At 43.6% G+C, this 16,006-nt stretch overlaps 1 protein-coding gene across 1 annotated transcript in view; it reads left to right on the top strand.

The window, feature by feature from the left end:
- Positions 1-8,273, top strand: part of rpl7l1 (ribosomal protein L7-like 1) — a 40,869-nt gene extending 32,596 nt beyond the window's left edge. The window contains exon 7 of the mRNA XM_073050350.1: positions 7,248-8,273. The gene's annotated coding sequence lies outside the window, so the exon portion shown is untranslated. The remainder of the gene's footprint in view (positions 1-7,247) is intronic.
- The last annotated feature ends 7,733 nt before the right edge of the window (positions 8,274-16,006 follow it).

Below are 16,006 nucleotides of genomic sequence, written 5' to 3'. Positions count from 1 at the left end.
GGTGGCGACGTCACAGAGTAGGGTCCTCTCACCTGGGCCTACGGGGAGGTCCTGGAGCTGCAAACCGGAGACTGCGGTCCGGTAACTCGTGATCTCCTCATCTGCCAGCGCCTCAAAGTCTACCCCTTGGGAAAGGGCGTGAATGTTAGGACGAGAGAGCGCATCCGCCACGACATTGTCCTTACCCGAGACGTGCCGGACGTCCGTCGTGTATTCAGAGATGTAGGACAGATGGCGCTGCTGGCGGGACGACCAGGGATCGGACACCTTTGTGAATGTAAAGGTAAGCGGTTTGTGGTCCGTGAACGCGGTGAAGGGCCTACCTTCTAAGAAGTACCTGAAATGCCGGATTGCCAGGTATAGCGCCAACAGCTCCCGGTCGAAAGCACTGTACTTGAGCTCGGGTGGCCGCAGGTGTTTGCTGAAAAACGCCAGGGGTTGCCAGCGGCCCGCGATGAGCTGCTCCAGTACCCCACCGACTGCCGTGTTAGAGGCGTCCACCGTGAGGACGGTAGGGACGTCCATTCTGGGGTGCACTAGCATCGTGGCATTCGCCAAGGCATCCTTCGTTTGAATGAAAGCGGCGGCGGACACCTCGTCCCAGGTAATGTCCTTGCCCGGACCGGACAGCAAGGTGAACAGGGGGCGCATGATCCGGGCAGCTGAAGGGAGGAAGCGGTGGTAGAAATTGACCATACCTACGAATTCCTGCAGGCCTTTGACCGTGGTGGGTCGGGGGAAATGACGGACCGCATCCACCTTAGCGGGCAGAGGGGTTGCCCCGTCTTTAGTAATCCTGTGGCCCAGGAAGTCAATGATGTCGAGCCTGAACTGGCATTTGGCCAGGTTGATCGTTAGACCGTAGTCACTCAGCCGGGCAAAGAGCTGTCGGAGGTGGGACAGATGCTCCTGACGACTGCTGCTGGCTATGAGGATGTCGTCCAAATAGATGAATGCGAAGTCCAGGTCGCGTCCCACCGCGTCCATCAACCGCTGGAACGTCTGTGCGGCATTCTTCAGGCCGAACGGCATGCGGAGGAACTCGAAAAGGCCGAACGGGGTGATGAGAGCCGTTTTGGGGATGTCGTCTGGATGCATCGGGATTTGATGGTATCCGCGGATTAGGTCCACCTTGGAGAAGATCTGCGCGCCGTGCAGGTTGGCTGCAAAGTCCTGAATGTGCGGCACAGGGTAGCGGTCCGGTGTTGTAGCCTCGTTCAGCCTGCGGTAGTCGCCGCACGGTCTCCAGCCCCCTGTCGCCTTGGGCACCATGTGCAGGGGAGAGGCCCATGGGCTGTCAGACCGCCGTATGATCCCCAATTCCTCCATCCGGGTAAACTCCTCCTTCGCCAGTCGGAGCTTGTCCGGGGGAAGCCGCCGAGCGCGGGCATGGAGGGGTGGTCCCTGGGTCAGGATGTGGTGCTGTACACCGTGTCGGGGCATGGCTGCCGTGAACTGTGGTGCCAGAACCGATGGGAAATCCGCCAGGACCCTGGTGAAGTCGTTGCCGGACAGCGTGATGGAGCCGAGGTGAGGGGCCGGCAACTGGGCTGCACCCAGGGGGAATGTCTGAACCAGTCTCTTCCTGGGCAGGTCGACCAGTAGGCTGTGAGCCCGCAAGAAATCCGCACCCAGAAGCGGTTGGGCTACGGCGGCCAGTGTGAAGTCCCACGTAAACTTGCTGGAGTCGAGCCGTAGCTGCACCGGACGGGTGCCATAAGTCCTTATTGTGCTGCCGTTCGCGGCCCGCAGGGGGGGACCCGGCGCCCTGCTGCGGGTGTCGTAACTCGTCGGAGGTAAGACGCTGATCTCGGCACCGGTGTCGACCAAAAACCGGCGTCCCGACTGTTTGTCCCAGACATACAGGAGGCTATCCCGAAGGCCAGCCGTCGTAGCCATCAGCGACGGCTGGCCCTGGCGTTTCCCGTGGAATTGGCAGGGCGGGCGACAGCGGCGGGCATCTGCGCCCCACCGCTGGTGGTAGAAACACCAGTGTTCGTTGGGCTCCACAACCCGGCCTCTGGGTTTAGCGGGCTCTGCGGCCGGGCCTGGACTGGTTTGCTGCTGGGAGCGTGGCCGGGTGATCTGTGCGATGGGCGCCCCACTCACCTTCTTGGCGTTCCACAGCGCGTCCGCCCGGGCTGCCACCTTCCGGGGGTCGCTGAAATCCGCGTCGGACAGCAGCAGGCGTATGTCCTCGGGCAGCTGCTCCAGGAATGCCTGCTCAAACATGAGGCAGGGCGTGTGTCCGTCGGCCAGAGACAACATCTCATTCATCAAAGCCGATGGAGGCCTGTCTCCCAAGCCATCCAGGTGCAGTAAGCGGGCAGCTCGCTCGCGGCGGGAGAGCCCGAAAGTCCTTATGAGCAGGGCTTTGAATTCCGTGTACTTGCCGTCTGCCGGGGGAGACTGTACGAACTCTGCGACCTGGGCCGCTGTGTCCTGGTCGAGGGAGCTCACCACGTAGTAGTAACGGGTGTCCTCTGAGGTTATTTGCCGAACATGGAATTGGGCTTCTGCTTGCTGAAACCATAGGTGAGGTTGTAGCGTCCAGAAGCTTGGCAGCTTCAAGGAAACCGCGTTAACAAACGCAGCGTCTGCCATCTCCGGTCCAAAAAAACGGTTGGACCGTCGGGGTCACCAATGTAGCGATGTGCTACGCGCAGCGCTGAAATTACGACACGGAGTCGGTAAACTGCAACCACGGAATAAGTTTATTTCACAAACACAGTCTTGCTTAAAAGCCTGTCTCCCCCCACTCGAAACTTGGAGAGGCACGTAACTGAAACTCCCTGAGGCTATGTATCTTTGTCTCTGGCTCTGGCTAATTGTCAGCCGGTTCGAGTGTGCTAGTAATTGGGTCGCCACAATACTCTCTTATATTGGGTGGTGACTTTAACTGTTGGCTGGATCCAGTTTTGGATAGATCATCTTCTATCCCTAGACAATTAAGTAAATCTGCTTTATTTATTCAATCTTTTTTCTAATTATAGAATATCTGATATTTGATGTTTCTTTCATCCACATGAAAGAGATTACTCCTTTTTCTCATGTTCACCATACATTTACTAGAATCGACTATTTTTTAATTGATAATCAATTGATCCCATCCGTCCGTTCTTGTGACTATAAGAGTATATTAATTTCAGATCATGCCCCACTTACATTGTCCATAGTTCTCTCTGGCCTTCCTCAAGTAAATAAACACTGGCGTTTTAATCTGACCTTGTTGTCGGATAACGACTTTGTAAAATTTATGGAGGATCAGATAACTTTCTTTTTAAATACCAGTGCACTACCTGAAACCTCTAGTCAGGTTGTTTGGGATGCAATGAAAGCATGTCTAAGAAGTCGAATAATTTCCTACACAGCAAATTTGAAAAGAAAGACTCACAAAGAACGTTTAGAACTGATCAGTCAGATTAAAGCTATAGACCAATTATACGCCCAGGTCAAGGATCTGGAGTGATATAAGAAAAGAATGGAACTTCAAACTAAATTTAATCTTATTTCTACTTATCTGATTGAACGCCAACTTTTGGGCAATCGGAGTAAATTCTATATTCACGGGGATAAATCTGGTAAGTCCTTAGTTAACCAACTTAGGCGCTCTAAAGCAAAACAACACATCACTAAAATTCGAATGAGTAATGGGAATATTAGTGTGGACCAGTCTGAAATTAATGATACATTCAGGAATTTTTACTCTCAACTTTACACCTCTGAATCCTTTAATGGTAATACTACTGTTATGCAATTTTTAGATAGTTTAAATATTCCTAAACTTTCTTCTGATCTTAAACATAAATTGAATGAGCCATTATCCTTAGAGGAAATATCCTCTGCTATTTCTGCTTTGCAGCCTGGTAAATCTCCTGGTCCTGATGGGTTCTCTACAGAATTTTATAAATCATTTTCCTCATTGCTCTTATCCCAACTTAGTTTAGTTTTTTCTGATTCTTTTAAACAAAATAAATTGCCTGCATCATTTGATGAGGCTTGTATCATTCTTTTAGTGAAAAAAGGCAAGGATCCATTAGAATGTGCTTCATACAGGCCGATTTCTCTATTAAATGTAGATGCTAAAATTTTAACTAAAGTTTTGGCCCGTAGGCTGGAGACTATTTTACCCTTAATTATCTCTGAGGATCAATCTGGCTTTATTAAAAATCACCTTCCTTTTTCAATATTAGACATCTTTTTAATATTCTATATTCATCTTCATCAGGGACCCCTGAATGTGTTATCTCCCTTGATGCTGAAAAGGCGTTCGGGTGGAGTGGCACTATTTATTTGCGGTTTTAGAAAAATTTGATTTTGGATATAATTTTATTAAGTGGATTAAGTTACTATATTCCCATCCAATTGCAGCAGTTTTGACTAATTCCCAGCAATCCCAACCGTTTGATCTTAAACGTGGCACCCGACAGGGATGCCCTTTAAGCCCTCTGTTATTTGATCTGGCTATTGAGCCATTGGCAATTGCGTTTCGCAGTTGTACTGAACTGACTGGGATCTGGAGGGGCGGTTTTGAGCACAAAGTTTCTCTATACGCCGATGATTTGTTGCTTTTTATATCAAACCCGACCACCTCCTTACCTTTGTTGTTTTCACTTCTCAATAAATTTAGTCAGCTATCCGGATACAAACTTAATCTACATATGAGTGAACTTTTTCCGATAAATAAGGAAGCACAAGAATTAGAATTTCACAATCTCCCTTTTAAAGTAGTAAACAATTGTTTTACTTATCTTGGTATTATCGTAACAAGGAACTACAACTGACTGTTCGATGAGAATTTCAATAATCTTTTAAATTTTACAAAACAGAGATTAGCACAGTGGTCACCTCTGTCCATGTCTTTAATTGGGCGAATTAATGTAATTAAAATGTATATTCTCCCTAAATTTTTATACTTATTTCAATCTTTACCTATATTTATTCCTAAAGTTTTTTTTTGATTCTTTATATTCTATTATCTCGTCATACCTATGGAAGGGTAAACAGCCCAGACTCAATAAAGCTCATCTCCAAAAGCCTAAAAGAGAAGGTGGCTTGGCGTTGCCTAATTTTCGTTCATATTATTGGGCAGCCAATATTCGTAATATCTTTTGGTCCTACTTTTATAATCAGTCTGTTTGTCCAACATGAGTGGCAATGGAATTAAACGCTTATAAGAAATTATCTATTCCAGCTTTACTTGGATTTGTTCTTCCTTGTCAATTGCCAAAATCTATTATTAATCCTGTAATCAGGCATACTCTGAGAATATGGGCTTAATTTAGAAAATACCATGGTCTTTATAGTTTTTCCCTCTCTAGTCCTATTCTATACAATCATTTATTTCAACCGTCTATGCAGGATTCCACATTCCAAGACTGGTGTAGGAGAGGTAACAGGCGTTTTGAAGATCTTTTTATAGACAATCGGTTTGCGTCTTTTGAACAGTTGTCTATAAAGTTTAATTTACCGAATACTCATTTTTTTAGATAACTCCAAATTAGACATTTTATTAGCCCTTTAATGCCACATTTTCCGGAACAACCTGATAAAAATGTTGTAGACTTGCTTCTTCAAATGAACCCCTTGGGCAAAGGCGTAATTTCTACTATTCGTGTTAAATTTATGATTCTCAGATGAGCCCTTTGTGATAAAATTAAAACTGCTTGGGAGCATGACTTTGGTTTTTCTTTGTCCAACAAGGTTTGGGATTCAATTCTTAAATCCGTCATTTCAATCTCTTTATGTGCTCGTCATTGTCTCCTGCAGTTTAAAGTCGTCCACAGGGCTCATATGTCCAAAACCAAATTGGCAAAGTTCTATCCTGATATTAGTCCCTGGTGTGACAAATGCAAAGGAGGTGAGGCCTCCCTTTTCCACTTGTATTGGGCCTGTCCTACTCTGGAAAAAATTTGGAAAGTTTTTTTTAACTTTATCTTTTATATTAAATTGTCATTTGGAACCTGATCCTTTGATCGCTCTTATTGGTATTCTTCGAGACCCTAACAAGCATTTGACCCCGGCTAAACAACGAACATTGTCTTTTGCCTCTCTTCTAGCCAGACGAGCAGTACTTCTTAAATGGAGACATGTAGTCCCCCCTACCCATGCTCAATGGCTTAGGGATATTATGTCTTGTTTAGATCTCGAAAAGATTCACTACTCACTTTCTAATTTGGACATAAAGTTCCATAGGGTGTGGGGATCTTTTCTCGAATATTTTCATAACTGTCACCTAGATTGACAGGTGTTTGTTCTTTTTTCCCTTGATAATCAGACCCTACATTTCCAGCCTTTTTTTGACTTTTGTGTTTTTCTGATCAGGTAGCAGGCTGCCCCCCCTTTTTTTAATTACAATATGTAGTTCTGGGGTAATAAAAGTCTATCTCATATAATGGTTGGCTTGGAGTTGGATAGGTGATGGATTGGGTGCTTTTCTTTCTTTTTCTCTTTTTTTCCCCTTTTTTTTTACTATGGGTGACTTGCTTATTTGTTAAGACATGTATTATTGTTATTTTTGTTTATATGGCAATGATCCTTCTATATTATTGATTTTCTTTTCATTGTAGTTTGTGGAAAATTATAAATAAAATATTAAAAGAAATATTTTGTTTTTAAAAAAGCTAAGAAATCCGATTAAAGCCATCACTTAAAAAAAAGCGTATGGGATGAAAGCAGGGGAGTGGGGATGACTGGAAAAATTGGATCAGCCCATGATTGAATTGCAGAGCACTCGATGGGCCGAATGGCCTACTTCTGCTCCTTTTTCTTATGGTCTTATGGCATAGTAAAAATTAAATACCATCTTGCTGTTCTATCATCCAGTTGGCTATTCACTTTTCTTTTGCAGATCAATGGCGAGTATGGGATTTGCTCACCTATACTGTGTATCGTAAATCTCTACTCACTGAAAATTCAGGATTTTAATGTTCTTGTCAAGGTTGTCAGCAGAGACGGTCTAATGTCTTGACTCACAGATGAACCTGGCTGGAAGGAGATCACCTTCTGGTTGTAGGGAGCAGCTACCAGAAGGGAATAGGAACATTTTCAGATTGTTGCAAGCAGACCTTATTTACTTGAGACTTGCATCGTATTTGTTAATGCATTTGACTTTCTGTATTTCAGATTATTGGCAAAAAACTGAAATTCATAAATCATTGGAGCTTGTCCAATGATTCAATAGTGTGAAGTTTTTGTTTGTGTTACGTGCATCACTGGTAACTTTGGGTTTTCTTTGTCATCAATAGCTATCAAGTAGATGGTTGTGAGCTGCCTTGAAGAAGCTTCCACATCACTATTGAGATGAATGCTGTGATTTAAATCAGCAACAGAGGAAAAAAAAATGTTTTAAGGCATCCTGGACGGGACTTGCAACTACTACCCTTGCTGTTCTTGGTGTTAGAGGTTATGAATTTGGAAGAATCTGTGAGAGTAACAGCAGTACATGTTGTAAGTGCTCGGCATTATAACTGAACTACAGGTTGGTGAGGGGAAGGAATAACGCAGTAATAATAACAGTAACATCGTTGTTGTTTCTTGGATGGTTTCAAACTTGAGTTGTTGAAAATGCACTCATCATAGAAGTAGAGAGTATTCCTTCATTCTCATGACATACTGTGAAGACGGAGTTCAGTCACTTTTACTGGAAAACCAAGCTCTGGCCCGCTGTTCGTCTAACACTGATGGTTAGGAGTCTGTTAGAATCATGGAAATGAATGCCAAGGAGAGCTGATTAAATGGTCATTCTCTGAAACTATTTTGTTGAATTTATCAGCCAGCCTATGCCGGAACGTCATTCTGGAAAAATTGGTTGCTTCATTTGATGAGAAAAGTATAAGCAGAATCAAATGCACACAATCTGCACTTCTGACATAGTCGACAGAAGGTCGCAGATGAAGTAGTTGAACCTCAGGAATAGCCCTGAGATAATGACTTAAGCCTGAATGATTGACCCTATCTCTGCCTCTTATTTTTTTTTAAACAAAACTGTCAGGTGATCTCTTTCAGCCACCTTCGCTTCAGGCCTGTGAGTGTGTGCTTGATATCTGTGGCACACGTGATCAGATGCTGCCTTGACATCAGAAGGGCATTTTCTCTCAACTCAGCTCTGAAATCACCCATTTTGCATATGTTTGGACTGAGCAGGTGAAGAGATCTGGAAACTAATTGGCCCTTTTAAATCTGCACATTGATGGACAACTGAGTTTTATGCTGTGTTAGCAAAATACTGTATATGCTGTAAATCTAAAATAAATGTTCAAATATACAAAATATTTAGTTGGCCATGCAGTCTTTGTGGTGACTGAAAGAAAGTTAACCTTTCAGCCAAAGTCGTTCAATGGTTCCACAAAACAAGAAAAACCCCAAAGAATGAATGACAGGAAAATGTTAGAACCCCAAAGTGTTCTTCCCCCTCCCACACACAAGCAGCAGCAAAGCATCAAACCCACCCCCCCCACACTTATTCCTTCTCATCACCCACCATGCAAGCAGTAGCAAAGCCCTAGAGACCATGATCTACAGTCCATCAATCCACAGTTCACCCAACAGTTTGACATGCCACCGGCATGCTCTCTCTCATTAATGACGGAGATAAAAGGGTATCACAATATCAAGTGAGAGAGAGTGCAAGGGACTCTTGACAGCCATATCTGCTGTCTCGATGTTTCAATCTGTGACACTTCAGTTGACGACACCAATAAGGAATTAAGTTGTCCACAAGGCTGAAGCCCAAAGGCGCACATCTTCCAGGCCACTCCTGAGATATCAAGAATGACCACTCCAAGAGCATGAATCCACCAAAATGTAGAACCACGGTTTGAGTACACTTGTAGATCACAGACTCTGACAGGGCCCCAGCTACCTTGAAAACAGAAGCATTAGATTGAATTTAAACTGCCTGCAGATGGACTGGGAGAAGTCGCCCTCTAGCACTGTCTTAGCATCAATGTTCACCAGAAGTCCACCCCGATGGGTTTCAAATGGCAGACTCAGGGACTTCAACCAGTCATGTTTGAAGAAAATCCTGTCCCAATTACCATCAGCATATAACCTGCAGCACCAGAGGTCACAACACAATAGACCACTATTATACTAAGATAAGGAATGCCTATTGTTCTGTAACCAGATGACATGACAGAAAATCTATCACTTGGCTGTCTGTACAGGTAGAGGCTGAAGAGCAAGGTCCAGAGACTAGGTGGTCACAGAATGTAGAGGAGCAGCTATGGGATTGATTCAAGTCTTGAGTGCTGGACCATGTTTGGATCATATGAAGAGCTTTGGATTTGAATGAGTACACCACAGTCGTCATGGACTTTATAAAAACAATTTAGATGAATTTGTCCCCACCAAATCATTCAAAGTCTTCCCCAACCAAAAGCCTTGAATGAACCATGAGATCAACAATCAGCTGAGGGCTGGATTAGAGGCTTTCAAGTCTGGTGACTGATCATGGATGATCCATTTTCCCTCTCAGTACCAATCTCTTGCCTTCTCCCCATATCCCTTCAAGCACTGACTAGTCAAGAATCTTATCAACTTCTGCCTTAAATATACCCAATGACTTGGCATCTACAGTTGCCTGTGGCAAGGAATTCCACAGATTCACCACTTCCTGGCTAAAGAAATTCCTCCTCAGCTCTGTTCTAAAAGGACGTTCCTTTATTCTGAGGCTGTGTCTTATGGACTTAAGACTCTCACACCATAGAAAACACCATCTCCACATCCACTCTATTGAGGCCTTTCAACGTTTGATAGGTTTCAGTGAGATCTCTCCTGATTCTCTCAATTCCAATGACTGGAGTCCCAGAACCATCAAACTCTCTTTATAAAATAAGCCTTTCAATCCTGAAATTATTTTTTGTGAACCTCCTTTGAACCCTCTCCAATGTCAGCACAGCCTTTCTTAAATAAGGGAACCCAAAATGCTCAAAATACTCCAAGTGTGGCCTTACCAGTGCTTTATGAAGTCCCAGCATTACATCCTTGCTTTTATATTCTAGTCCACTTGAAATGAATGCTAACATTAATGAGGGAATGACAGACAGGACATAGAAAGGTAGTCACACCCAAGGTGCAGGAAACTGGGTGACAGTCGGGAAGGGGAAATGGGTTAAGGAGCCAGTGCAGAGTACCCCTGTGGCCATCCCCCTCAACAACAGGTTGACAACAACAACACTTTGGACACTGTCGGAGGATTGGGGGGGGGGGGGGGCGGGTGTGGGAATGTCCTAACAGAGGAAAGTCACAGTAGTTGGGTCTCTGGCACTGAGTCTGCTTCTGTGACTCAGAAGGGAAGGGAGATAAAGAGGCATGCTGTGATGATAGAGGATCTGTTGGGAAGGAACGAGAGATTCTGTGGGTAAGAACGAGATCCCTGGATGGTAAGTTGCCTGCTGTCTGCCAAGGTCCGGATATCTTGATCGAGCCAGAGTCGTGATCGATGTAGGTACCAATGATGTGGGTAGGTCGAGTGACAGGTTCCGCATAGGGAGTTGGGTGCTAAGTTAAAGGGGAGGACCTCCAGGGTTATGATCTCAGGATTGTTACCCATGCCCCGTGCTAGTAGGGCTAGAATGAGGAAGATTATACAGTTTAACACATGGCTAAGGAGTTGCTGTAGGAGGGAGGGCATAAGATTTTTTGATCATGGGGCTCTTGTCAAGGTGGGAACTGTACAGAAGGGACAGTTTGCATCTGAACTGGAGGGGGACTAACCCTAATACTGCATGGTGGAGTGTAAACTAGAGTTCCAGGGGGATGGGAACTAGAATACCAGACCAGTTAGGGGAGAGGCTGTGGAGAGAGCTGTTGGTAAGACCTCAGACAAAGTTAGGAATCAAAAGGTTGAGCATGGTGCAACTAGTGTCCTGTGGTGCGTAAATTTCAATGCAAAAAGTAATGAAGGAAAGGTGGATAATAGTGCCGAAGATTAGGTTTACCAACAGAAGCAATGTGTAGTGAGGAGAGGCTGTTGATGGAGCAAAATTGCAGTTAACCGGATAAGTTGCAATGCAATCAAAATCAAAAGGGGTGAATACAGGACTGAAGGTGTTATATGGAATAAGGTAGGTGAATTTGCAGCACAGTTGCAGATTGGCAAGTATGATGTTGTAGGCATCACTAAATCATGGCTGAAAGATTATAGCTGGGAGCTTAATGTTCAAGGATACACATTGTATCGTAAGGACAGGCAGGAAGGTGGGGGGGGGGCTGTGTTGCTCTGTTGGTAAAAAATGAAGTCAAATCATTAGAAAGAGGTGACATAGGGTCAGAGGATGTTGAATCATTGTGGATAGAGCAAAGGAACTGCAAGGGTAAAATGATCCTGATGGGAGTTATATACCAAATCCCAAACAGTAGTAAGGATGTGGCCTACAAATTACAATGGGAGATAGAAAATGCATGCCAAAAGGGTAATTATTGGCTAGCTTGCTTTTGTATGCCATCTTTACCTTCTTAATAAATTTTTAGTTGCCTTCTGTTGGTTATTAAAAGCTTCCCAATTCTGACTTCCCACTAATTTTTGCTCTATTATATGCTCTTACTTTAGCTTTTATGTTGGTTTTGACTTCTCTTGTCAGCCATAGTTGTGTCATCCTGCCTTTACAATTCTTCCTCTTTGGGCTGTATTTATCCTGCACCTTCTGAGTCGCTCCCAGAAATTCTACCCATTGCTGCTCTGCCATCATCCCTGTTGTTCCTTTCTGGCCAACTCATCTCGTGCCTCCAATTCCTGTTACTCCACTGAAATACTGATGCATCTGGCTTTAGCTTCTTCCTCTCAAATTTCAGGATGAATTAAAGTCAAGTGAAGTCTATTGTCATTTAACTACATACTAATACAACATATATAACGATATAATGTACGTCGAAACAAGACGATTTTTCTTTGAACCACGGTGTAAAGCATGTAACACATGATGTTATGAAGGTTAGGATAAAATCTGCAGATGAATCGCACATTAATAACAAATTGAAGTGCATTGACACTAAATATCATAAGGTACGGAATAGATTAACCAGTGACACTTCAAATACGATGTGACCGGGAGTTCAGAAGCCTAAAGGCCTGGGGATTTCTCATCCTGACGGTTCTTGTTTTTGTGCATCGGAGTCTCCTGTCTGCTGGTAGAAGGTCAAAGAGGATTCTGGATAGATGGGTGGGATCCTTAATACGAGGGGTGATTGATAAGTTCACGGTCGAAGGTAGAATTTTAGAAAACCTAGCACATTTATGTGCAGCAGTTGTGTCTCTGGCACCAAGACTGGACCCTCAGCTCAGAAGGGAAGGAGGGAAAAGAGGAGAGCAGTAGTGATAGGGGATTCGATAGGGGGACAGATTGGAAGTTCTGTGGAAGCGATCGAGAATATCAGATGGTCTGTTGCCTCCCTGGTGCCAGGGTCCGCGACATCTCGGATCAAGTTCTCAGTATTCTCAAGAGGGAGAGTGAGCAGCGGATGTCGTGGTCCATGTAGGGACCAATGACGTGGGTAGGAAGAGTGAGGAGGTCCAGAAAGGTGAGTTTAGAAAGTTAGGTGCCAAGTTAAAGGACAGGACCTCCAGGATAGCAATCTCAGGATTGCTACCAGTGCCACGTGCAGGTGGGTTTAGAAATAGTAAGATAGCACAGATCGACACGTGGCTGAAGACATGGTGCAGGAGGGAGGGCTTCAGATTTATAAATAATTGTGCAGTTTTCCAGGGAAGGTGGGACCTGTTCCAATGGGATGGCTTACATCTGAGCTGGAGGGAGACAAATATTCTTGCAGGTAGGTTTGCTAGAGAGGCTCCAGTGGATTTAAACTAGATACAAGGGGGGAGGGGAACCAGAGTGTAGGAACAAATGTATGGGAGAAGGAAGAAAAAGAAGATAGTAAAGTTGTTTGCACTGTTAGAGATAAACAGAGAGGAAGAGGTGGAGAATTTCTTAAATGCATTTATTTTAATGCTAGGAGCATTGTAAGAAGGGTGGATGAGCTTAGAGCATGGATTGATACCTGGAAATAATGATGTTGTAGCTATTAGTGAAACATGGTTGCAGGAGGGGTGTGATTGGCAACTAAATATTCCTGGATTTCGTTGCTTCAGGTGTGATAAAATCGTAGGGACAAGAGGGGGAGGTTTTGCGTTGCTTGTCAGAGAAAATATTACAGTGGTGCTCTGGCAGGATAGATTAGAAGGCTCACCTAGGGAGACTATTTGGGTGGAATTGAGGAATGGGAAAGGTGTAGTAACACTTATAGGGGTGTATTATAGACCACCTAATGGGGAGCAAGAATTGGAGGAGCAAATTTGTAAGGAGATAACAGATATCTGTAGTAAGCACAGGTTGTGATTGTGGGAGATTTTAATTTTCCACACATAGACTGGGAAACCCATACTGTAAAACGGCTGGATGGTTTGGAGTTTGTAAAATGTGTGCAGGATAGTGTTTTGCAGCAATACATAGAGGTACCAACTAGGGAAGGGGCAGTGTTGGATCTCCTGTTAGGGAATGAGATAGGTCAGCTGATGGAGGTATGTGTTGGGGAGCACTTTGGGTCCAGCGATCACAATGCCATTAGTTTCAATATGATTATGGAGAAGGATAGGACTGGACACAGGGTTGAGATTTTTGATTGGAGAAAGGCTAACTTTGAGGAGATGCGAAAGGATTTAGAAGGAGTGGATTGGAACAATTTGTTTTATGGGAAGGATGTAATAGAGAAATGGAGGTCATTTAAAGGTGAAATTTTGAGGGTACAGAATCTTTATATTCCTGTTTGGTTGAAAGGAAAGGTTAAAAGTTTGAGAGAGCCATGGTTTTCAAGGGATATTGGAAACTTGGATTGGAAAAAGAGAGAGATCTACAATAAATACAGGCAGCATGGAGTAAATGAGGTGCTCGAGGAATATAAAGAATGTAAAAAGAATCTTAAGAAAGAAATTAGAAAAGCTAAAAGAAGATACGAGGTTGCTTTGGCAAGTAAGGTTAAAAAAAATCCAAAGGGTTTCTACGGTTATATTAATAGCAAAAGGATAGTGAGGGATAAAATTGGCCCCTTAGAGAATCAGAGTGGACAGCTATGTGTGGAGCCAAAAGAGATGGGGGAGATTTTGAACAATTTCTTTTCTTCGGTATTCACTAAGGAGAAGGATATTGAATTGTGTAAGGTAAAGGAAACAAGTAGGGAAGATATGGAAACTATGATGATTAAAGAGGAGGAAGTACTGATGTTTTTAAGGAATATAAAAGTGGATAAATCTCTGGGTCCTGACAGGATATTCCCTAGGACCTTGAGGGAAGTTAGTGTAGAAATAGCAGGGGCTCTGACAGAAATATTTCAAATGTCATTAGAAACAGGGATGGTGCCGGAGGACTGGCGTATTGCTCATGTTGTTCCATTGTTTAAAAAGGGTTCTAAGAGTAAACCTAGTAATTATAGGCCTGTAAGTTTGACGTCAGTGATGGGTAAATTAACGGAAAGTATTCTTAGAGATGGTATATATATAAAATTATCTGGATAGACAGGGTCTGATTAGGAACAGTCAACATGGATTTGTGCGTGGAAGTTCATGTTTAACAAATCTTACTGAATTTTTTGAAGAGGTTACGAGGAAAGTTGACGAGGCTAAAGCAGTGGATGTTGTCTATATGGACAATAGTAAGGCTTTTGACAACGTTACGCACGGAAGGTTCAATCGTTATGTATTAATATTGAAGTAGTAAAATGGATTCAACAGTGGCTGGATGGGAGATGCCAGAGAGTAGTGGTGGATAACTGTTTGTCAGGTTGGAGGCTGGTGACTAGTGATGTGCCTTAGGGATCTGTACTGGGTCCAATGTTGTTTGTCATATACATTAATGATCTGGATGGTGGGGTGGTAAATTGGATTATTAAGTATGCAGATGATATTGTTACAATCCAGCAACAATGAATATATGATTGAAACAGGGTTTCTATAACAAATAAAACATTTATTAAACACTGCTTAAAAAAACCTAAAAAGTAAAACAACGACTAACAACCGGAAATCAGCTGTGATAAGGCAGCTCGAACAGTTCTTAAAGCGAGAATGCGAAAACAGTTCTTAAAGCGATAATGCAAAAACAGTTCTTAGAAGTAGTAATGCGAAAGTCCAAAATGATTTACAGTCAGTTAAAGGAGAGGCTTTCCTTGATAATAAATTCTCTTTTGTGGCGTTACTGCTGAGCCCAGTCAAAGTATGCTTCGATCAAAGGACTTACGATGAAGAAAAATGAAACGGCATAAAGGCACTGTCCTTTCTTTGGTGAAACTTTGCACCCAGTCCTTTCTGCTCTTACAGCTGGGACTAACATGGGCACAGCTAACGAATTTCTTCCGAATGAGGATCAAACAAGGTCAAACTTGTTTCACCATCAAAATCAACTTTCCTTGATCTTTCAGTTTCCCGAACTTTGACAAATCTTCACTCTCCGACTTGATTTTAACTGGCAGTATTGTAGCAAAACTGCTGGCAATAACCTTTAACTTAAGGCAGAAAGTAAAACTCCACTTTTAAATGAAACTGCGTCATAACATCGGAATACGCAGCAGTATGGAGTCAATACCAAATTCAACCATGAACTACCCACGTCACAGGGTGGGGCTCTCCTTTTTTACCCCGTTGAAAAAAACTATCACATGACCTCTCACTGGCAGGAAAATGACGTCACTCCCCCATCACAAGACCATTACCTCATCTCCAGCATAGCTTCAATTACATCATGGTCACGTGACAGGTATAAGATACCCACGGGTACGTAACAATACTAAGATAGGTGGCGTCGATAATGAAGTAGGTTTTCAAAGCTTGCAGAGAGATTTAGGCCAATTAGAAGAATGGGCTGAAAGATGGCAGATGGAGTTTAATGCTGATAAGTGTGAGGTGCTACATTTTGGTAGGAATAATCAAAATAGAACATACATGGTAAATGGTAGGGCATTGAAGAATGCAGTAGAACAGAGTGATCTAGGAATAATGGTGCATAGTTCCCTG

The sequence above is a fragment of the Hemitrygon akajei genome, chromosome 7 (assembly GCF_048418815.1).
Source record: "Hemitrygon akajei chromosome 7, sHemAka1.3, whole genome shotgun sequence".
Taxonomy (NCBI): Eukaryota; Metazoa; Chordata; class Chondrichthyes; order Myliobatiformes; family Dasyatidae; genus Hemitrygon; species Hemitrygon akajei.
The sequence above is the reverse complement of the archived record's forward strand: the minus strand, read 5'-3'. Positions and strand labels throughout refer to the sequence as shown.